The 23,466-nt window shown below is 39.8% G+C and overlaps 1 pseudogene; it reads left to right on the forward strand.

The window, feature by feature from the left end:
- Positions 1-16,847: 16,847 nt before the first annotated feature.
- Positions 16,848-18,344, forward strand: LOC100731930 (elongation factor 1-alpha 1-like; annotated as a pseudogene).
- The last annotated feature ends 5,122 nt before the right edge of the window (positions 18,345-23,466 follow it).

The following is a 23,466-nucleotide window of genomic DNA, read 5'->3' on the forward strand; positions in this document are numbered from 1 at the left end:
GCCAGAGCCGGCGCCTGAACAAATTCCTCTCCGCGGGAGGCCACTTCACCGGACTTTCGGAGTCACAGGCAAGAAAACAAGAGCTACCCTGTCGGAGTAATAGATAATAACTCGATTCTTCCTATAAATGTGACTTTGGATAACCGTATTTGTAATGGCAGTTTAGAGACTCCCCAGCGAGCCTGGTCGGCGCACTGCATTATGGGAAATGTAGTTTTGTGGCTTCCGATTTAGCGTTTTAAGTAGAAGCTTATGGTTAAGCAGCTAAGGGTAGGTAGGAACCCAATGCAGGAGGTGGAGGTGTGAAGCTTCGAGTGAAGGAACCGCGAGAAGAGATGCAAAGAGAAACTCCATATCTAGACCGACCTTGTGCATCTTCTTTTTCTTCGGCTGCACATGAAGAGGATAATGCCTCAAGGCTTACCTGTGCGAGGACCGGGAAGAATTGCCCATGATAACAAGGAATCTGAACTCACGTTAGTGGAGGACGAGATCAGAAAGACCAAAACTTACATTACGGACACTTGTTTCCTAAAGTGTGAATCTGTTGGTTAAACCAACTAGCAAACTTAAGTATATGAGTGCTTGTCCTTTAAGGCTTCTAAGGACTAAAATTCAAGACCAGATATAATTTTGTCCTGTTAGCCAAACTGTCGCTCCTCTTTGAGCTTTAGAAGAAACCTCAGAATCCCTGGTAAACAATAAATTAATGTACTTCCCTCAATGAAACGGTGCTCCTGAGATACTGTATCAATGAAATTCTAATCCTAATCTACCAAAAGTCATTATAATTTGCACAAATTATATGATAGATATGTGATTGATAAATGGAATTGTCAAAGGAGTTTTCCCAATATTTCCAAGATATTGTCCCCCCCAACTGAATTTGACTGTAAACAAACCCCTCCCTTATCTGTCTAGTAGATCCTGTCCTGATAATTACTTAAACAGTAACAGTGGGGTCCACATAGGTCCAGGATGAAGGCTTATTTTAAATAATAAAATTCTTTTTGGGCTTTCACTTTATAATAATTACAATTAGTTTCATTTAATTGGTGAAATACATGGTGCAAAATACAATTTCAGTAGGACCTCAATGACCTTTTTTTTCACAAGACAGGGATTTTAGTTTCTGATACATCCCTAGCACCTAGAATTATACCTACCCCCAAAGGAGAGCTCATTATGTACTGAACTAATACATAGGAAAAACAGAAGTGTATACACTATTTATTAAATACACAGTGTGTGATGGGCTGAAAATACTTCAATCCCTTGTAACAGCTACAGCTCACCCTAATTCTATCACTCATAGGTAAGAGGTAATTGTAGTAGCAAACACATCACTCATTATTTGCAGACTGAGTTTTGGAATCAGTTATGGATTTAGTTTCCAATTTGGCCACAAGCGATATAAACTCTAGGTTTTAGGTTTTGTCACTGAAGTGGGAATGGAAGACTTTATTTCAGAGGATTGTATAAACAGTTAACACATTTAGTATGTAATGCTCTTGATAACTTGTAAGTCATATTGGTTATATTGGAGATGAGGACTTTTCTTTACATGCTGGATGATGTCTTGAAGATTTTAAGTAATGTGAATAAGCAGATGCAGAATAGGGCATTTCCATTTGTTTCAAAACCTTTGGCTAACCCTCTAAAGGTAACAGGCCTTAAATACCTCCACATCCATTCCAGCAGCTCCCTCACTCCAGAGTTTGATAAAAAGTGACTAATGGATCCTCCACTTACAACCAGCCTCACATATGAGCAACCTGGGTTATGAGCAGAATTTTAGGTTTAATTTACAACCAAAGTCTTGAGTAACGACTCACATGCCAGCCACTTGTGCAGTTGTAAACCGTCCTGTGATGCCAGAAAAGTTGTGCATGAGTGTGTGTAAGCATCAGCTTGAGCCTAGATTCCTGATGTTCTTATGTAAGGGATTCTCCTTCCAAATAATAACCACCTTCCATTTTCCATTTCACCCTCCCTTCCTGCAAACCAAAGATAGCAACTTGAATGGGGAGTACATTATGAAATGGTTGTTTTGGTGAAATGGGCATATTTTGTAACTTTTTGGTGAATATATTAGGAAAATTATTGGTGTTTCTGGTAAATTACACACTTTATACAGCCCTTTTTTATTCTGAAAAGGTTAGTTAAGGGTTGCTTTTGATACAGAAGAATGAAACTCCTGACCTACCATATCAATGAGTTCATGTTCTCTAAAATCGAAGAACGAATTTTAGGAGTGAAGCACAAGTGGATAAGAGGAGGGAGAGTTAACAAGGAGGGAAAAGAAAACAGACCTTGACCCTTTCACAGATGCAGGTTGTAGAGACAAAGATCACACCAGATCTGAGAAAGAAGGAAGGGCTTAAACTAGATACAAGGGTCAAGTTTTTAATTGGGTCAAATGGAACAGAAAAAGAGAAAGCCAGAAAGTTTGAGAGTCTGGTGGACTTTCTGCTTGATAAGGAATTTGGGCTCCTTATATATAAAAGAAGTCACTGCTCTTCATCTTTTTGGGGGCTCTTTTATATGAGCCCAAATTCTCCCAGAATTTCAGATCCTTTGCCTTTCACCAGAGTTTTGTCTAAATCCCTGGAGTATTGCTAAAGTAAGATGAATGCAGTGTAGCAGCATTTGGTCCTCAGCCTTGTTAGTGTCTCCTGATACGTACATCTTTCCATCTGGCTCTGACCGCTGTGTCATCCCTTCCCCTTGCAAGGCTCCTTTTGGTCTGGCTCTCTCAGTTACCTGGGTTCTTCAGCATATGAGACCCTTTCACCCTCAAAACCACAAGAAACATCCCTGCTAATCCAGACTTGCCACTTCCCCGAATCTTTCCTACTGCTTCATGGACCCTTACAATTCTAATAGTTCTTCTGACTACTTGTGTTATAGGCAGCTGAGAGAGATAGAAATATTAGAGGCAGTCACACAGGGCTGGCCCCTCAAAGGAGCCATTACAGAAGATGAGATACCTTGCAACTGTGGGGGAGACAGACACTTCTGCTGTGAACCAAACCTCAAGAAAAAAGATAAATCAAAAATGTACCCACATACTCCCTAAGGATAAACATTAGGAACTGATATTCTAACTATATCTGTATCACCTGAGGAAGCCAGGAATCACCATCACAATCCCCTCCCGGAAGAGACACTGCTCTTTAAGCATGCCTAATTACTACATAACTGGCTTCCCCATTTGTCCCTGATTTAATCAATGTTACCTGAGTAATTAACCTTATTGGTTGACCATAGTTCTGTCCCACTTCATGAACCACCTTAGGAGTTCCCATTTTTTCTCCACCTTGGACCTGCCCTCACCTTGGGATTTTACTCTATAAAACCCTAAAAAAGACAGGGTCCTTGGCAACCCACTCGGGACCCTTCCTGTCTCTCAGACAGAAGCTTTCTTTCTCTCAGTAAATATGTTCTACACTTAACCTCCATTGTTACTAAAATTCATTCTTTGATTTTAGCGAACATGAACTCTTACCAGACATCTAGTAAGTTGGGAGTTTCATCCACCTATATCACTTGGAAATCCCTCCAAGATCATTGGATAGAGTTAAGGGTTTGCTTTTCTTTCATAGACTCTGGACTAGGGCTCATTTATGTAACAAATTTTTATGCTTTGATTTTTTATGTCTTTTCCCATTGCTTATAATTGCTTATGCTTTGTCACAGTTTTGTTAAAATGATATATCTAAGTTAAACATGGGAAGTTTATAAGGTTTTATTCTTGTGTTTGCTGCATTTAAACTAGTTACTAAATTCACTGGCACTCCTTGATTGACTCTAGATAATAGCACTAGAGAAAGTAACATTAGAAAGCCCGGAGTAGACGTTTACATAAACTTCTGTAAAAGGGGACTTCTTAAATAAAAGTCTAGCTCAGACTTAGAAAATACACATGCCATGAAACACAGAACTCTGACCACCATTTAAACAGCACTAGACGGTGGCCAGTTTTAAGACTTGGAGCACAGATTTCACTGAGACAGACTGGCTCTGATCCTCCTGTATACTCTGGAGGAAATGTCAAGCCTGTTCTACTTTGGTTTCCTTTCGTTGGCCTTATTTCTAATCTTTTCCCCTACTTTGTACTTTCATTTTTAGAGACACATAAAATTGGAAAAACTCTAGACTGTTCCAACCTTTTCTTTCTACTTAGTCCAAAGAAAGTGACTATTTGTTAACACCAAAGACAAGGAAGTCATCTTAGATGAGAGACACATACCCTGTCTCTGGGTCAGATGACATATTGGAATTTTGCCCGTCCAGGAGAACACACATAAAAACATTTCCCAGCTTAGTGTTCTGTACAAGTCTCCCTCAGGAGACTGAACCTGAGACACTGGAAAAAACTGACTTCTGGGTGAAACCAGAAGGAGCTATTTCCAAAAGCAGCACACTTACAGGACCAAAACACCTTTAGACTAAGGGAGGCTTTCCAACCCTTTATTTATGTGTAAGAAAATACTCTGATGATAAGTTGTGGACTTTAAAACCTTTATTGTATATTCGTAGAGCTATAGGTAATGCTCTTGCTCAGGTTTATAACTATCCCTTTTAGAATTCTGACAATCAGTGGTTACTCTGCCAGCTAATTAATCACTCCTACAGCAGCTGCCACTCTTAAAGCAGAGGACAGGTTTCCACAGCACCGCTTTGGTGAATCCCCATGGAAGCCAGTGGCCAATGGAATGTTGACCATGGACAGCTGGATTTCTTTCTGGAGACTGACCTCTGGTTGTCTGAGCCAACAGGAACTGAGCATTGATGCCCTCCAGGGCAACCCTCTGGTGTATACCCAAAGGCTCCTCAGTGGAAACTGCTACATGATCACAGAAAATCTCCACTTACTTATCTATGTATCGTATATCTCTCTGCTAGTAAATTAAAAATGTCCCCTAAACTTTTCAGGCAATTAGACTACCTCTCCTTTCAGAAAATTAGGCAGAGGCAACTTACAACAACTTTTCACCTTTCAAAGAAACTAGTAGAAAATGATTTGCATTTGTGCCTTACATATGATAACTAAAAGAGACAAAGAGATTCCAGTCCACCTTTTCTGTGTGCATAAAATACTGATATGCCTTTACAAACATGTAAAATGTGATTGGTAGATAATAAATATGTTTAACCTGTGAGCTTCATAAAGCATAGCCATGTCCTGCTGCTAGGAAAGATTGCCGAGGTAATTAGATAAAAGACACAAGTGCCTTGGAGACTTTGCTCTGGGGCCAAGGTGGAGTTCCTCAAGTTTATTTGTTGTCTCTATCTCCAGAGGACTCTCCTTCATGGCACAGCCAGAGAAGTGCTCTAACTCACCTTCTTACAATAAACAAAAACAATAGTTTATTATAAAGTTATGCTTCCTTCTTTAAACATTCCTGTCACAATTAGGCTTATAAAAACAAAGTTCACAAGCTACCTACCTGGGAAGATAGGCTGGCCAAATTTTGTCTTCTACTGACTCAGATAGCTTGCACTTGCCCTCGAATAGAATCAGCCTGAGTGACACTTTGAGGGCATTATCCAACAGAAATAAAAATTTCTTTTTGCATAGATAGATGGCTCAATGTCAAAGTCTCATACCCTTACGCATATTGTTTTTTATGTTACAGACATGGGCAACTCTGTGCCAAAGCTCCTGACTCCTTTGGAATGCATTCTTAAGCACTGGAAGACCTTTGACCCTTACACGTTGAAAAAGAGCCATTTGATGTTTCTTTGCATGTGAGTGTGGCCTAACTACCCCCTAGAGCCAAAATGGAATGCAGAGGGAAGTATTAATTATGATGTTCTTTTACAACTAAAATCATACTGTAATAAAGAGGGAAAATGATCCAAATTGTTTTATGTTAATGCTTTTTTGCATTGAGATAATTCTTATTTATGCTCCAGATATAATCTTTATGAAATATCCCCATTCATAGGCCTCTTTTCTCTCAGTGACTTAAAACAAATTAAGCTAGAACTAGGAAATTTTTCAAATGATCCTGACAATTACATCAATGTCTTTAGAGGATTTACTCAGACCTATAAGCTAGGCTGGAAAGATGTGATGTTACTAGTATATCAAACATGGAATTCTAGTGAATAACAAGCAGCATTACAAGCTGCTATTGCATTTGGAGATGAATGTCATATTGTTAACTTTAGACAGCCAGAAAATCGAGAACCGGGGGAACCACCTATTCCCACTGGAGCAGAATCAGTTCCCACCCAAGACCCCTTGGGGCCTGACAGCAAGACAGGAGATTAGAATAGGAGACATTTTCAAGTGTGTATTCTTAAAGGTCTAAGGACTAAAAACAAGCTTATTGCTGGACATTGGCACATACCTTTTTGTCCTCAACTCTGGTCTTCCTTTCAGGCATCATACCTCAATAAACGGTCATCTTAGTTGATCTTAGTTAAGCTGTAACTGAAATAAGTTTCTCTTCACCATTCCTCTTAGTTATGCTTAAAATCCCAACTCTCATCCTGGAGATGTTTTAGCCTGTCTAAATACTGTAACATTTATATCCAGATTGCCAACCAATCAAAATGATGCTGAGACTGGTTTTTACAAATACAGTACATATTGTTCAGGTATAAAAACTTAAGAGAGTTTTTCCTTGGTCAAAATAATGTATTAATCTAGTTCCCATATATGTTACCAGAAACTTAGAGATAATTATAACTAAAGCTAGAAGAATTTATGACAAAATATCAATTCTATCAGTAAAGGAACCTGAGAGCCAATGGGTTACTGTTGCTAGCCCTTAGAAATAGTTTCTAAACTTATCTGTCAGCTCTAATGTGCATACTTGGATTATAAATGCCTTTGTATACATACTTTGATCAAACATGCTTTGATTAAAATTTGTTCTTGCCTGAAGGATACCAAACCCCAAGTAATCATACAGATAAAACCAATAACAAATATGCTAAATTCCTTTTAGATTCCTTTTTCTGGTATCCACCAGATCTTGTCCAGAGAAAAAGTTATATTGAGGCCTTATCTGACTATATTCAGTGGGCCTTAAATGACACCACAGCTGGCCTCTCTCTCTTAAATAAAGAAGTAAAATTAATGAGACAGGCCATCCTCCAAAAGTGTTTGGCATTAGATATTCTAACAGGAGCACAAGAAGTACTTTTAAATTGTAAAAACTAAATGTGGTGTGTATATTCCTAATCTCTTTGCCAATATCTCAATGTTCTTCAAGATATTATATGGCAAATCAATGGCATGTCAAACTTGAAAATTCCCTGGACCTTATCCTTATCCTCCTTATAGGAAGTCATTACTAGCTCAACTTGGTGAAAATCGTTGTTAATTGTGCTTATAATTATCTTGTTGATACTATTATTTGGCCTGTGCATGCTTGTTTGCCTTTGTCTCCTCCAGACTTAAAGCTGTATGCCTACCCAAGTAAAAACACTTGGTGTCTCTTGAAGGCCTTTAGACAGACCTTCTGCAAAGTGTCCCCGACTGCCAGTCAACAACTAAGACCCCCTTCAACCTGAAGAAGCCAGATCAGTCTTCACCTATTACTTCCCCATGGCAATTTAGGTTACTTCTTCATAGCGGGGATTGTTACAGGCAGTTGAGTTAGATAGAAATATTAGAGGCAGTCAGACAGGGCTAGGCCCTCAAAGGGGCCAGTGCAAAAGATGAAATAACCTTGCAACTGTGGGGGAGACGGACACCTCTGCTATGGGCCAGAGTTTAAGAAAATAGATAAATCAAATGCACCCACATACTTCCTAAGGATAAGAATCAAGGTTGATATTCTACCTAGGTCTCTATCCCCTGAGGGAGTCAGGATTCACCATCCCAACTCCCTACAGAAAGAGTCACTGCTTTGAAATATGCCTGCTTGCCAGTGACTCACGTCCCCATTTGTCCCAGATTTAATCAATTTTACCTGAGCAGTTAATCTTATTGGTCGACCATAGTTCTGCCCACTCCATGCCCACCTTGGGAGTTCCCATTTTTTCCCCATTTTAGACCCACTTCACCTAGAGATTCAGTTCTATAAAATCGCTAGAAAAAACAAGGATCTTAGCAACCCATTCAGGAGCTCTCCCATCTCTCAGACAGAAGCTTTCTTTCTCTCAATAAATATATTCTGCTCTTAAACCTCCATTGTTCCTAAAATTCATTCTTCAACTTTAGAGAACACAAACTCATACCAGACATATAGTAGGTTGGGAGTTTCGTCCCCCTCTATCCCTTGCTTCCCTTCCTCTCCAAGCTGGGGAAGCCACAGTGGGGAGATGAGCACCTAAGCTTTCCTGTCTTCTTCACTAGCCTGACGACCTACTCTGGTCTTAAGACACACATTTAGCACACATTTCTGTCCTAAATCTATATTATTTCTGTCTTCAGGTCTCTAAGGTCACATCCCTTTCCTAGAGCAGTAGACCAAAAATGTTACATAGAAATTGGGAGTCAAGAGCAGAGGTATAAATACTGATGATAAGGAGGAGGTAAAACATTACAAGAAAACAGGGGAAAGAAAAACACTTCATATTATGAAATATGTTGTTACTGTCACCAGGATGAGCTTGGATTTGAATGTTCATCTAGGCAGTCTGACTCTGCCATATGGAAGTGGAACAGAAAGAATTTTCTCTAGCCCCATTCTGGAAAAACAAATCTGCCTCCTAAAGGGAAAAACAACTGTTTCCTTCCCAGAGATATAAGCACACATGAAGAAAAACCTGTTTGGCCTTTATCAAGCAAATGGAGAGTCTAGGAGAGCTGTATATCTTGGCCTTAGTTATGGAGGATAGAGTAACACAAATCAGAAACACCTAACCCCTGACAAAGCTTCAGCTTTGGAAGAACTTGGAGGAGAGTTAAGTCAGAAAAGCTGAGGATTATTTTCATCTGAAGTTTAACCTCAGCCACAGAATGAATCGCACAGTGCAGTTCTGACATCATGCCTCTGCTGATTTGAGCAGAGGCATGTCTTTGCCCTTCTTCTGTCAGGGACTGGCACTGCTAATTTGATTGTCTTTCTTTAAGAGTGAAGACAAGGAATGCTTTTTAAGTGCATCCTTAAAAGAGATATTAGAACCCCAGCTTCTTCCTCTCTTTCTACTTCCCACTTATGAGGGTTTTTCCTCTACAAACTTCAAATAGGCCCAAAGCAACGGGTCAACAGATCATAGACTGAACCCCGAAAACTGTGAGCCTAAATCTTTCTATATGTAATTGATTATCTCAGGTATTTGTTACAGTAACAAAAAAATGACTAATACAATACTAAAGTAATATATTTGTTCATTATAAGTTTTGCAGATAATTATGACTCACATTTCTCAGTATTTTCCAAGCTTTTCCAATATTTAACACATTACTTTTATAACCCGAACAATTGATAAGTTTTTCCTGAGAGAAGTCACATGGTTAGACTTTTAGAAACTCTGTGATAACCCGTAGATTTTTGCCTGATAGAGATACAAACTGTTTCTACCTATTAAAAAAATTAGCCACAAAAATTATGGTTTTGATGTCCTGTAGAACATTTCTCAGTTTTATGTCTCAGCTGAGAATCTGGGTACCTGTTTCCTCACTTGTAAAAAAGAGACAGTGTTAATACCTACCTCATACAGTTTTGTGTAGATTGAATGGGGTAATCCATGTAAAACACTTTGAAGAAAGGTTAGTGAGTAGTAAACAATAAATACTGACCATTATTTTCATGGGTCCATTTAATTGAAAAATCTCAGTGTACCTGAATCTAGTTGCTTAAATAAGTCAAGAGGGTTTATCTTATTCCAAGCTTACATTCTCACTTTCTTATTCAGATCCTTCAGTATGACAAGGATCCTTTATCAAAGACATAGAGGCAATTGGAAAGACTTGCATGTCATGGTGAATGAGCCAATAATGTGGGTAGCACTGGGCAGCAGGCATTTCAGGCAGAGGCATGGTACAGAAATGCTATCAGACCTTATAATCCATGTCCTGCTCCTATCACCTAAGTCCCCAAAACCATACACTACACCTTTGACTTTCTCTGATTAATCATTTCCCCAACTATTCCCACCTATTCCATGACTTTAAACTAAGTCTCTCAAATGTTTAATAATGACGAATTGGTATGTCTCCTTTAAAAATTATTCTTGTGAACTTAAAGAGAGACAACATGTCCAGGTATATAGGGAAGAATCAAGTCTGTAAGAGATAGGACATAGTAAATGACTTACAGCTTGAAAAACAAGTTATGCTAGCTTGCATGTGTTCACCAGAGCTTTTGAAAGTGACACAGCTCACTAACACATGGAAAATAATACATACAGACTTCAGCATCAGACATCTGTCTGGAGTTCAGATCTCTGCCCCAGCACTGCAACAGTGTCATCTTGGGAGGGTCATATTTCCGAGTCTCAGATTCCTCCCTTGCATTTAACAAGACTCAAAGAGAAATTTATAGACTCTACTTTGTTCTCCTTATGTTGTAAACAGCAAAAAAGGGCAGAAACTCAGGTCTGCTTCCTCTTTCCCTTTTAGTCTGCCTCATTTTTTGTACTCAGGTATGGAACTCAGGGATGCTCTATCACTGAGCTATATCCCCAGACCTGTTTTGTTTTGTTTTGTTTATGTCTCAATAAGTTACTTGTGCAGCATTCAAACTTGTGATCCTCCTTTGTTAGCCTCTCTCAGTCCTAGGATTACAGACGTGTGCTACTGTGCCAAGCTAATTATATTTCCTGGTGCTTATGACAGTTGTAAGAGACAGGAAGTGACCTACCTGTCACTCTGCTAGCAAAAGTGGCAGAGTTGGCAGGGTTTAGGTTGCAGAAGCCCATGTTCTTAGCATTCCTGAGTACCTCCTGCCTCAAGAGTGAGCCAGACATGCATCACCTGTCAAATCTACCATCCTTTGTCACTTCTGTTGACCTATTTTTCTCACCAGGCACTTTAGATCCCTTCTTCGAGAGAACCCTGTAAGAGAGGTTGCATCTTATGATCCTAAGTTGGTCCACTGTATATGCCTGGGAAGCTGTTTTCAAAGGCTCTGAGGTTATTTCCTGTCTCTGCCTCAACATGTGCACATACACATAAACATACATTCAGAGATTTAGTTTAGAAGGAAATCTCTCTTACATGGCTCCCACTATGTATAAATTATGGATCACAATATCTACTCAAAGGGTCATTATAAGGAGTAGAAAGAACAGCACATGAAAAATACATTGTACAATTCTCAGCCCGTGGAAGATTCTAATAAGTGACAGTTTACCTTCCTTCTAATCCAGTTTTTAGCTTATTTTTATAATAATATTGTAGCTGACTCCTAAGTGATGCCTTCAGTAAAATAGGTGGTCAAAAGTTTTAGATCTTCCTCAAAATGAAGTAAAACCAAACAGACAGTTAATATATCAGGCTACTGAATGTAGCATCACCTCATTTTAAAAGGACAGTGCAATCTGCATCTGCCTACAGTGTCCTTTGTCCAACTGGGCCTTTCAGCCACCCAGGGGAATCTGTCCAGTCTAATCATTGTTTCATGACAGGAGGCAAGCCCAGATTCTCAGCTTTGTTTTTGCTAGCATCTACTCCAAGGGCAGATCCTGGGAACAGACATGGAGGTGATTTATCAGGACCTGGCAGATGTGGCTCTGAATGGTTCTGTAAGTTTTGCAGCCGATTTGTTTTCATTGGAAGTAATCACAGTGTCAGAGAGCACAGATTCAGCTAAGGGGCTTCCATGCCATCCCTGGCTTGCTTTCTTGCCAGCAGGATTCAGACACCCAGGAGGAGGCTGTTAAAAACACAGGTGGCTGACAAGTGGGAGGTTAAACACAAAGCAGTCTGGGCAGCATGTTGCATTTATCTTCATTCCATTTCATTCTGCAGATCAGCCCAGACTGAGAAATCAAAACCTCTCTGCTGTAATAAACAAACAAGATGCCAGCCACAGCAAAAAGAAATGCCATGCCCTGGCTCATACAGACAGTGGCTCGAAACTTCTTACCAACTGGGAAACAACTGATGTAGAGACATAGAGTGAAGACTTAAAGATAAATCTTAGCAGTGTGCATGCTGTCAGTGTCAGAGTGGTCTCTGATCCTCTTTCTTTTTCCTTTGCTCCGTGCTCTCTCACGCATAAGTATGAAGGGGTGAGAAAATAGAGAGCAAAATTTTGGGGTATCCTGTTTGGGAAAAGAAAGATGTTTATAGGATTAGGTAAAAGTAATCAAAAAATTGAAGAGAAATCAAAGATAAAAGAAACAGGAGAGAGAGATTATATGAGGAGTAAAAATAAGAGAGAAAAATTAAAGGAAGAAAAGTTGAAAAGTAAAAGGAAAAAATGAAGAAAAAAAGGAGAAAAGGAGGTACAGAGCAAGGAAAAGGGGCAAAAGAAAATTCCCCAAACTGCAATAAAATGATGAAGAAAAAAAACAAGAAAACCAGAAACAACAATATGCATACTCATTAAAAAGCAAATGAAAGAAAGAAAGGTTTCTGTGATTTTCTTTCAGAATTTACAATTTTTGAACAGTGTCTAAATCAAGATGTGTCTCTGATTGCACTGGTAGATAAAGCAATCGGACCCCAAGTATGTGCTGGATGCAAGCCCCAGCAGGCCAGGAGTAGGGCAACGGTGCCAATGCCTTGGCTTTCAAATCCAGATCAACTCAGACTGGCCACTGGCCTCTAGCCTTAGGGGTGGGACCCGAGCCCCTCATCTCCAATCTATCAGGAGATTTTTCCAGCCTGTTCCCTGACTTCAACTGTCTCCCATGGATGTCTCTCACCCAGTGACTATGAAAACACAAGGCACACACTTCAGGGAGCCTTGAAATGAAGCTGTCCCATGACTGTTCTGAGTCCTGAGTTCCAACACTGAACTGTGCCCCAGAATGGCGTCTAACAAGGCCCTCTCTCCAGAGATATGGCAGACACTTAGACTGCAGACCTTCAGCTATTACTTGTCAAAGGACTCATGTGGGAGCAGAATCCCACACTCTCCCTGCAGGTCACAGCACTGCTGTCCACTGTGCCACCACATTTCTCCCTAAGGCCCTATATAGTCCCCAACTTTCACTTTGTCTCTGTATGTTTGGTCTCCCTTTCCTGAGAGCTATGAGCTGGGAGCCCAGGAGAAAATGTAGACTCTCTCTTCCTTTCTCTGCCTTTTGTTCTGTCTCTTTGATTTCTCTGTAGGTTTTAATCTGCCTCTCAGATCCTTCTTGGTTCCAGATCTACTTCCCTGTCTTTTTTATTCTTCCCCAAATTGTTAGTTTCCAGTGTCTGGATTCCAGACCTCAGAGAAGCTGAGTTGTTTTTGATCACCACTCTGCCATTTCCCTGAAAGTCTCATAGTGGTATTGAAAGGCAAAAGGAAAGTTCTCGAAGGAATGTGGGTGGAGCTGGATAGGCAGAAGGCAAGGAAAATGGCAAGTGGGGCTTAAAGAGTAATTCCTACATGAAGTAAAGGGTTTGTGCAGGACAGGTAAAGATAGAAAAGCTGGAGCCAACATGCACGAGCCCTGAAAACCAAGCGGATCTAACAGTTTTGATTTATAGTGTTCTATTTGCCTTTACTATTACCATTCACTGTTAGTTACTCTTCTTTTTAAACAGACTGATCACTAAATAAGAATTAAAGGGCCTTGAAAGCATTCAGTCTTCTACCTAATATAGAAGGATAGCATGGCACACTCATGATACACTAGACACCCTTATGCTTTAGCAATCAATAAGCAAGAAGAAAATCCCTCTCCAGTCCCTTTCAGAACTATCTCCCTATTTAATCTCTGCATTCAGTCCAGATAGAGCTGTCCCAGGCAGCCTTTGATCGCCTCCATTTAAACTATTAGCATTTGATATTCAGTGACTTGGGCTCAAATGTGAAATTGATGCTTGTATCCCCTTGTAGTGTATCTCTAGCAAGTAGTTTAAAATGCTGGCTTGCTCCTTCTTCCTGACTGTAGAAAAAAATGAAAATTCAACTCAGAAGAATTATACAGATTCCAAGAATGTGCAAAATTTCTGGTCTTCTAAAGATGAAGGAATGCAACAGTGTATGATTCAACTTCATGCAATCCAGATGGTGTTGGAAAAAGTACTGTGAGCCCACTTACCCTGCCTCATGGCCATGAATAGTCCCACCCCACCCCCAGGGCAAAACTGAAGTAGAGATTAACCACTGAGCTGTATTAGATCAAAAACCTTTGGGAGCATACAATTCCCTTGTTTGAGGGAATTCTTCAAACTATCTAAACTTATCCTGCAGCCTCTTACTGACTCAAGCAGTTTAGAAATCCAATTATGGGTGCATCTTGAGAGAAAAACTTCATAAGGCAACAGAGATCTATTGTTGCTAAATTTCAGAAAATCAAGATTAAAGACAATGTACAGTTGGATAAAGCAACCATTTAGTGCCATGAGCAATACTTTATAATTTATATCTTAAATGCGTCTTAAACGTTCCCTGAAAATCCCATGTATTGAAGCCTGAATTCCCAGTCTTTGTTATTGTTGGAAAGCAGGGAGCCTGGTTGAATGAATGGTCACAGGGGATGTGCATTTGAAGGGAATTGGGACACTGACCCCTGTTCTTCTTTTTTCCCTTGCTTTCCAGCTATCATGAAGTGAGCAGCTTCATCTGCACATGCTCCCATCATCATGTTCTGCCTCGCCACAGGCCCCAACACAGCAAGACCAACTAACCATGGATTGAAGCCTCTGAAACTGTGAGCCAAATTAGTGCCTTTATAAATTGATATTTCAGGTATTTTGTTGCAGTGATGGAAAGCAGATTAACACAAATTTGAATTTGTGTAGGAAACCAAATTACCACAAATTTAGTGAGCTACAAAAATGAAGACTTAACCGTTTTAAAACTTTGGTCATCAGAAGTCAGGCAGGTATCTCACTAGATTAAAATCAAAATGTTGGCAGGAGTAACTCTGCTGCTGGAGACTATAAGGGAAACATTGTTTTCTTGCATCGCCCAGCTTCTTAAGCTGCTGATATTCCTTGTCCTGTGGTCATTCTCCACGTTTAAAGTCAGTACAGTTGCATCAGTCTGAACATTCTCCCGTCATATCTCCCTCTGACCACAGCCAGGAAAAGTTCTCCACTCTTTAAGCACTCACATGATCAGATTGGACCCATCTGGGTAATCTGAATCTCCTCATATCCAGGTCCTTAACGTTAATCACATCAGCAAAGACCAGCAGCACAGACCCAGGACCTGAGAATGGGGAAATGGCCATTATTCTGCCTATCACAGCACTCTAGTTACTCAAATGTGTCATTAGAGTTGAAAATAGTGGGTTAAATAATATCACCAAGGTGTGTTGTATTACAGAGATTCTCTAACTCTATGATCTGATCCTAGCTCTGGTTTGGGTGCTTTTAGGAAATCTAGAAAAGATAAAATCTAAGTAGGAAAACAAGGCTAATACACAAGAAGCAGTTATATAACTATATAGATATAACAGAATAGGGTTCACTGCCTTTCTAATCTTCATTATTTTTTCTAATCTAATCTGGAATAGAAAGAGAATATTAAATAATATAGTACTACATTGAATTTATGTATCACAGTGATCAATATTGCCCGATATGGGTTAGGTAGTGTCATGGTTTATGCCAATTGCCTCCAGGCCTCATGAATTATGGACTTGACCAAATCTAGCATTTGTGATTGGTTCATTGTCTGGTGCTCAGATTCGTGGTATGAATGCTACACCCACCCAGGGGTGGAGCCAACATAGGATGTAATGGCAAGAAGGTGGTGTGTGTGTCTCGCCAGTTAGCACCTTGCTGTTTGCAGTTGCCATAAAGGGCTGTCCCACCATGCTATGCTGCCTTGGAGCCAACTAATTCTGGACTGAAACCTCCAAGAACTGTAGGAAATAAACCTTTCCTTCTCTAACTTTGGGCATCAGATATTTTGTCTCAGCCATGAGTAAAAAGTAATGAAGGCAGGTAGGTATTATACTCTTAAGACTTAACTTGTCCATTGTCTTTCCAGGATGGAACCTTGGATGAGGTTCACTGGTACCAAACACAGAGTGGAGATGAGGCTGGCTGCATGTAGAACTCTGGGGAGAGTGCAAGGACAGAAAACAAAGAAGAAAACAAGGATGGGAAGGTAAGCAAGGTCACTGACTGTGTTAGAATGAATGCATGCCTCCTGAAGAAGAAGAAAATTATTTGTGTCATCCTCTGGGCTCTAAGTGTTTTTATGTTCTCCCTGAAATAATAACTAAGATAAGTCTGGTAGTGGGCACCACCTACAGTGAGGGAGAACAAGATTGTGTGTGTGTGTGTGTGTGTGTGTGTGTGTGTGTGTGTCTGTGTGTGTCTGTGTGTGTCTGTGTGTTTGTGTGTTGTATAAACACAGAGAAGGAAAACTCATTTCCTCCTTGCCAAGGAGAAACTTTCTTTTTTCTCCAATACTCGAGATTTTTATCCTGACAATCCTATTCCAAGGCCAGTTATGTGCCCAGCTTAGTGATCAATCCAGCTCTATCTAGAACAGCTAGGGCAGATCTTAATGTCTGCCCCTCTAATTTGATATCTTCTAAGGTTCTTCCAATTCCTCCACTTTGAATACAGCCCTCACCATCCCTGTTCATCTGTGAAGCTTGGGAATATTTCATGTCACACAAGATACACTGATGGCGCCTGCCTTGCAAGCAGGCAGTCGTGAGTTCGATCCCCAGTACCGATAAAAAGGAAAAAGACAAAAAAAAAAAAAAAAAAAAAGATACACTGATGATTTTTCTCCCTAGATCTTGGTTTACTTGATCTTATTTCCTGCCACCAGGAACAAAATTGAAACAAAAGCTTTAAATTACTTACTATGCTTTTTCACAGAAGGTTTGCTGTGAGAGCACAGGTGCAGGGAAAACCGCCACTAAATCGAAGCCAACAAAGGAAAGGAAAAGACATTAATATTGTCATCACTGAACACGTAGATTCCGGCACATGGAGTCCACAACTACTGGCCACCTAAGCTACAAATGTAGTGGCATTGACAAAAGAATCATTGAAAAATTTGAGAAGGAGGCTGCTGAGATGGAAAAGAGTTCTTTAAATTATACCTGGGTCTTGGATAAACTGAAAGCCGAGCATGAGTGTGGTATCACCATTGACATCTCCCCTTTGGAAACTTGAGACCAGCAAGTATTGTGTGACTATCATTGATACCCCTGGACACAGAGACTTTATCAAAAACATGATTACAGGCCCACCTCAGACTGACTGTGCTATCTTGATTGTTGCTGCTGGTGTTGGTGAATTCAAATCTGGTATCTCAAGAACAGCATGCCCATGACTGTGCCCTACTGGCTTGCACGTTGAATGTGAAAAAACTAATTGTTGGTGTTAACAAAATGGATTCCACTGAGCCACCCTGCAGCCAGAAAAGATTTGAGGAAGTCGGTATTTACATTAAGAAAATCAGCTACAACCCTGACACAGTAGATTTTGTGTCAATTTCTAGTTGGACTGATGACAACATGCTGGAGCCAAGTGCTAATATGCCTTGGTTCCAGGGATGCAAGGTCACTTGTAAAGATGGCAACACCAGTGGAACTACACTGCTTGATGCTTTGGATTGTATCCTTCCGCCCACTCACCCAACAGACAAGCCACCGTGGCTGCCCTTCCAAAGTGTCTACAGAATTAGCTGTATTGGTACCATCCCCACAGGCCGAGTGGAGACTGATGTTCTCAAACCTGGCATGGTAGCCACCTTTGCTCCAGTTAGTGTCACAACTGAAGTAAAGTCTGTTGAAATGTCCCATAAAGCTTTGAGTAAATCTCTTCCTGGGGACAATGGGGCTCCAGCATCAAGAATGTGTTTGTCAAACATGCTCATTGCAGCAGTTGCTGGTGACAGAAAAGTGATTCACCAACAGAAGCAGCTGGTTTCACCACTCAGGTGATTATCTTGAACCATCCTGGCCAGATCAGCGTTGGCTATGCCCCTGTACTGGACTGTCACACAGCTTACATTGCTTGCAAGTTCGTTGAGCTGAAAGAAAAGATTGATTGCTGGTCTGGTAAGAAGCTGAAAGATGGTCTGAAACTGTAGAACCCTGATGATGCTAGCGTTATTGACCTGGAGCCAGGCAAGCACATGTGGGTTGAGAGCTTCTCTGACTATCCACTTGTGGGTCATACCACTGTTCAAGATACGAGACAGACAGATACGAGGGTGTCATCAAAGCAGTGGACAAGAAGGTTGCTGGAGCTGGTAAGGTCACCAAGTTTGCCCAGAAAGCTCAGAAGGCTAAATGAATATTACCCCTAACACCTGCCACCCCAGTCTTAGAGGCAGAAGACTGGTCTCAGAACTTTCTCCCAACGGGCCATTTAAGTTTAACAGTGAGAGACTACTTAATGATAACAATGCTTTGTAAAACTTTCAGAAGGAAAGAAGAATGTTTTATAGACCATTTGTGTGTGTGTGTGTGTCAGTTTTTAAGTTCCTAGTTTTTAAAATCAACACTTTTTAATGTAAACCACTTGACCAAAAATCTGTCACAGAATTTTGAGACCCATCAAAACAAAGTTTAAGAACAGGTACATGCCTTTTTATTTGTTTGTTTGTTTTTGTTTTTGGTTCTGGGGATTAAATTCATGACCTTGTGCTTGCCAGGCAGGCACTTATGCCTCTGAGCTAGGTCCCTGGCCCCTAAAACAGTTTAATGAAAAAAAAAAACTTACTGTGGTCTCACGTTTAAAAATATGCAATCACTGAGAGTAAATGCTTGAGATACAAAGTTCTGAAAAAGAAATTAAAACCATGACTTCACACAATAACATTAGTCTTACATGATAACACAGAAAATATTTTAGTTTAACTGCCAGCCTTTATCTCTTCCCTGAGTCCAGTTGAAACTGCCTTTTTTGGCTCCTTCTCATTAATTTATTCCACAGACTTCCTCATGCTAATCAACCTTTCTCAAAGGTATTTTAACATTTTCACAATTCTATACCTTTTGTATAAATTATAAGAACCCCAGGGTCTCCAGAGGCTGCCAGTGGGGAATAAGGTTTGGGCTTAGCCTTAAATGGTTATAAAATAACTTTCAGCTCAGGGGTTTTCTGAGGCTCCCCCTCCCACCAGAGGCTCCCCCTCTTCCACCATGGCCCACAGGCTGCCTTCCTTTCTGTGACCTCTTCCACATCAAGCTGCTTGGTGTTTATTCTAACCTGCTACTGCCCGAATCCAGCTAGAGCAGGGGAGGGAGGACAAATATGCTCTGTGATTTCCCAAGCCCTTAATCTGCTTTACCACTCTGGGAGGAAATGGCCTGCCAAGGGAGGTGCCCAGAGATTGATAACTAACTAAATACTTGTCTGCTGGTTAATAGCTAACTGACTTGCTTCCTTTATTACCCATACAGATCTGACCATCTTCCCAGCCTCTGTGGCTGTTTACCTTTCCCACAGCAAAAAAAAAAAAAAAAAAAAGAAGTGGTTTTGTTTCACTGAAAATGTAAAAGAAAAGAAAAGCATGGAGTGAACAAGAAACAAAGCAACCTCTTCTACAAAGCTGCAGCCAATGGCTTTAAATGATTAGAACATACTGATAACTTGTTCACTATACACATGTTTTCAGCATTCCCGATGTGTCTGAAACAGTGCTTAGTGGTGGTTATAATGGTGAGCAAATGAGACTCTCTGATACCTAAAGAAGCAAAGATTGCTACTTTTGCAAAGATACCAAGACCAAAAAAACACCCAGTCAACAGTTCTAACAGAAGTCTCTTTGATTCACATAGGTTTTTATTTGTCTTCTTACTCATTCACTATAGACAGAAGCAGTAAATATGGTCTAGGGGTCAGGAGACCTGGGAGTTTGGTACTTGAGTTTATCAATTAATATTCTTAAAGGGACAATTGCTCTACACAGTAAATCTCCCATCTGTCAAATGGCAGCATGTTCTTCTTTTCCCCTACATCTAATTCTTTTAATAGTGTAGGACTATTCTGAGAATCAAATGTGCATTAAAATTTCACTGAACAATAGAAGGTGCTAAGTGAATGTAGATTATCATAATATCAAAATTCCTCAACCCAGGCACAGTAGTTGTAAGTGGCATGGTCTGGGCTAAAATATGGTCCTATGAGGAATACAGAAAATCCACTTGACAGCCTTAGCAACTATAATGTTTTTCATGCAGCACAGCCCCTTGGCAGCCTGCTCATATTGTATTCCTGGATGATAAAAACTAATTTCTGTACAACCAATGAGCTGTCACTTCTGATCCATAGATGAAAGAAGCAGAACTCAAATTAATTTCCTGCATTAAAGCCGTAGACAATGTGGAAAAGATTAGTTGTTAAATCTGGAACACTCATAGTGCTCAACAAATGCCACTGGCTATGAATTAAGTGCCCCAAATTTGCCCTTGCTAAAACACTGATGGAATTTCCCAAATCTTTAGGCCAGCAAGGGCAGGCCTCTCTCTCAGGTCAGCTGGGAAGCTGAGGTCAGCACTTAAAGCCTGTTACTGAGTAGCTGACTACACTCTTTGGGCCTAATACCAACTTCCTATATGAGTAAAACTTCAAAAGGGATGAAAGCATGCCCCTGGGAAAAAACACTCTACTCTCGAATAGCGGGAGAGTAGGACATTTGTGTAGCCCAAAGCTATCTTCTCTAAGAGTTTCTTCCCCTGTCAACTGGCACAATGTAATGACTACAGCCTACTTTAGGGACTATAAATTAGGCACTTTATTCTTAGACATAAAGAGATAATTGTTCTGAGAAAATAATTCAGATAAGCTCACAAAGAAAGAAGAAAATAAGGAATAGTAGGTCTAGATGCTGGACCTGCCAGTACTAATACACTAGGAAGGTTTCCTATGATGGCTGTAACAAATCAGCACAAATTTGGTGACCTAAAACAATACAGAGTATTTTTAATCTCATCATTTAAAGTTTGGCTAAAATTTTAATCACAGTATAAAATGTCTCTAGAAATAGCAATGTGATGAAGACAAAAATGCTTATGCACAAAATTGTTATACCAAATTAAAAATGAAATTGTTTTATTAAAAAACCTTTAAACCACAAAAATTTATTGTGCTACTTTTCTGGACATCAGACACCTAAAATCAAGATGTTGACAGTGTTACATAGCTTCTGGAGGCATGAGGAGCAAATATATATCTTGTCCAACTTGTAGGGTATGCGTGTCTTGTCTCAGGGTCCCTGCCTGTGTCTTCAGGGGTATTATTCCAACCTCTCCTCCCACCACCATTTCCTTTTGTAACTCTGATTTTTCTACCTCCATGGTACAAAGACCCACCTGAGTAGTCCCAGATAACCTCATCTCAAAACCATCATCTTAACCAAGTCTTTCTGACAATGTAGGAAACATACTTAAAGCTTCTACAATTAGGACATGAACATCTTTGGGAGATATTATTCAGTTTACCACAGCAAACATTAAAAGTAGGGTAATTACTACCCACAAATCCAAAGTTGGTTCAATTGTTGCTACATGTGCATTTGCTGTGGGAATGCAGACAGCAAATGGCAGAAAGCATAGAAAAATTCACTTCTGCCTCACAATAGATTCTTTTTCCCTGTGAACAACTTTATCAACAATAAAGATAATGGCATTTACTTGCCTCATGTCTCTATTTTGCAAATATATTGGTACCTTGGTTCATGAACTTAATTTTTCCCATGATTTTTGAAATCATGGCTATGTTTGTTTGTGTGGGAAAGATGGCCTTGGTCATGTTTGTCACCTGATGTAGAGTTTGCAAATAGTAACAAACTTTTGTCAAATACTTTTGTTTGAGAACCAAATTATTGGCAAATAAAAGCATTTGTGAACCAAGATACCACTGTAGTTCATAATTTGGTTAGGGAAATGTGGGGCATAGTATTGGGCCTGCTAAAATACTAACAGTGTGTATATGTTTTGTTTTTTTTTTAAGGATAAGCATCTTCATTATACAGTTGCTATACAGAGCATTGTTATGGCTTGTGTTCGATGTTTCCCCCAAATCCTCATGCATTCATAGGTGGGGCTTTTCAAAGGTGGCTAGATTTAGGATATGTGAATGTGGGTTAAGGGTATGATACTGAAATTACAGATAATAGAAGTGCCACCCTAGGTGTGGGTGGCACCAATCAATAGTTTCATACCCTAGATGAAATGTAAAGGGAAAAAAGGAAAGCAAGCTAGCAGCAGCTGCTGCCGCTGCTGCCTTCTGTCTGCGATGCCATGAACTATTTCTCCACTGCAATGCCCCTCTGCCATGCCACCCTGCCTTGGAGCCAGCTGACAGTGGGCTGAAACCTCTACAAACTATGAGCTGAAATAAACCTTACCTCCTTTAACTTGCACGTGTCAGGTATTTTGTCTCAACAAAGTGTACTCAGTGATAAAATCACCTTCACTATCAAGATGCAAAACACTGCCTTGACTCTTAAATTCCACCATTATTCTTTGAAGCCATTCCCTCCTCCCACCTACAGCCCCAAGCAGTCACTGACCTGTCTTTTGTCCCTATAGTTTTAACTTTTCTAAAATGTCATATAAGTGGAATCATAAGCATATAATTTTGAGGGCTTTTTTCACTTGTGCATTTAAGATTTATCCAAGTTGTGGCATGTATCACTAGTTTGTTCTTTTGTAATGCTTAGTACTGTAGTCCATTTAATATATGTGCCACAGTTTGTTTACCTATTAACTTATTGGTAGATCATTAGATTGTTTCCAGTTTTGGAGATTAAAAATAGAAAAGCTAGAAAGATCTGTAGTACAGGCTTTTGAGTCAACATAGGTTTTTATTTCATTCAGGTAATTTTCTAAGAGTGGAATGTTGAGGTCATACAAAAAGTATATTTTTAACTTTTTCTGAAACTGCCAAGCTGCTTTTTTTTTTTTACAATGTCTGTACCATTTTACATTTCCACCATGACAGTTTCAGTTCTAGATGTGTTTTTAACATTTTAACTTGATACCTGTGGCAGATGTATTTTTCCCCTTTTTTATCTATTCTTTCTTGTTATGAAGTCTTAATTTGGAGTATATGCCATAATGTCCAGGCTTAGACAATGTTTAATGATCACTCCAATCCACTTATCCTGGTTTGTCCCTACCCTCCCAACCTCCGTTTAAACTAAGTATGATCATTTCTAGTGCTGGCTAATGAAACATAAGTTGAAATCTGATGTTAGAGCATTTTATTTTTTGCTATAAAACAACAGATGTAACCTTTACCCTCTTCCCTCCTTTTAGGTGAGTATGTAGAAATGATGGCTGGTGATTCAGGGTGAAAGAATTCTCTTTTTAAAATTCAAGATAGAGATATACTCTAATCATGGAAACTTTAATCATATATTTACCCCAGTGTTGTTTTACCTGTGTGAATGTTTTGATTTCTGTCTTTGGTGTTCTAGGCCTTCTTTAAATTGTCTACAATATCCTTAGCTGTCTGCTTAT

The sequence above is a fragment of the Cavia porcellus genome, unplaced genomic scaffold, assembly GCF_034190915.1.
Source record: "Cavia porcellus strain 051 isolate PalLab524CR breed Dunkin Hartley unplaced genomic scaffold, mCavPor4.1 scaffold_18, whole genome shotgun sequence".
NCBI classification, from domain to species: domain Eukaryota; kingdom Metazoa; phylum Chordata; class Mammalia; order Rodentia; family Caviidae; genus Cavia; species Cavia porcellus.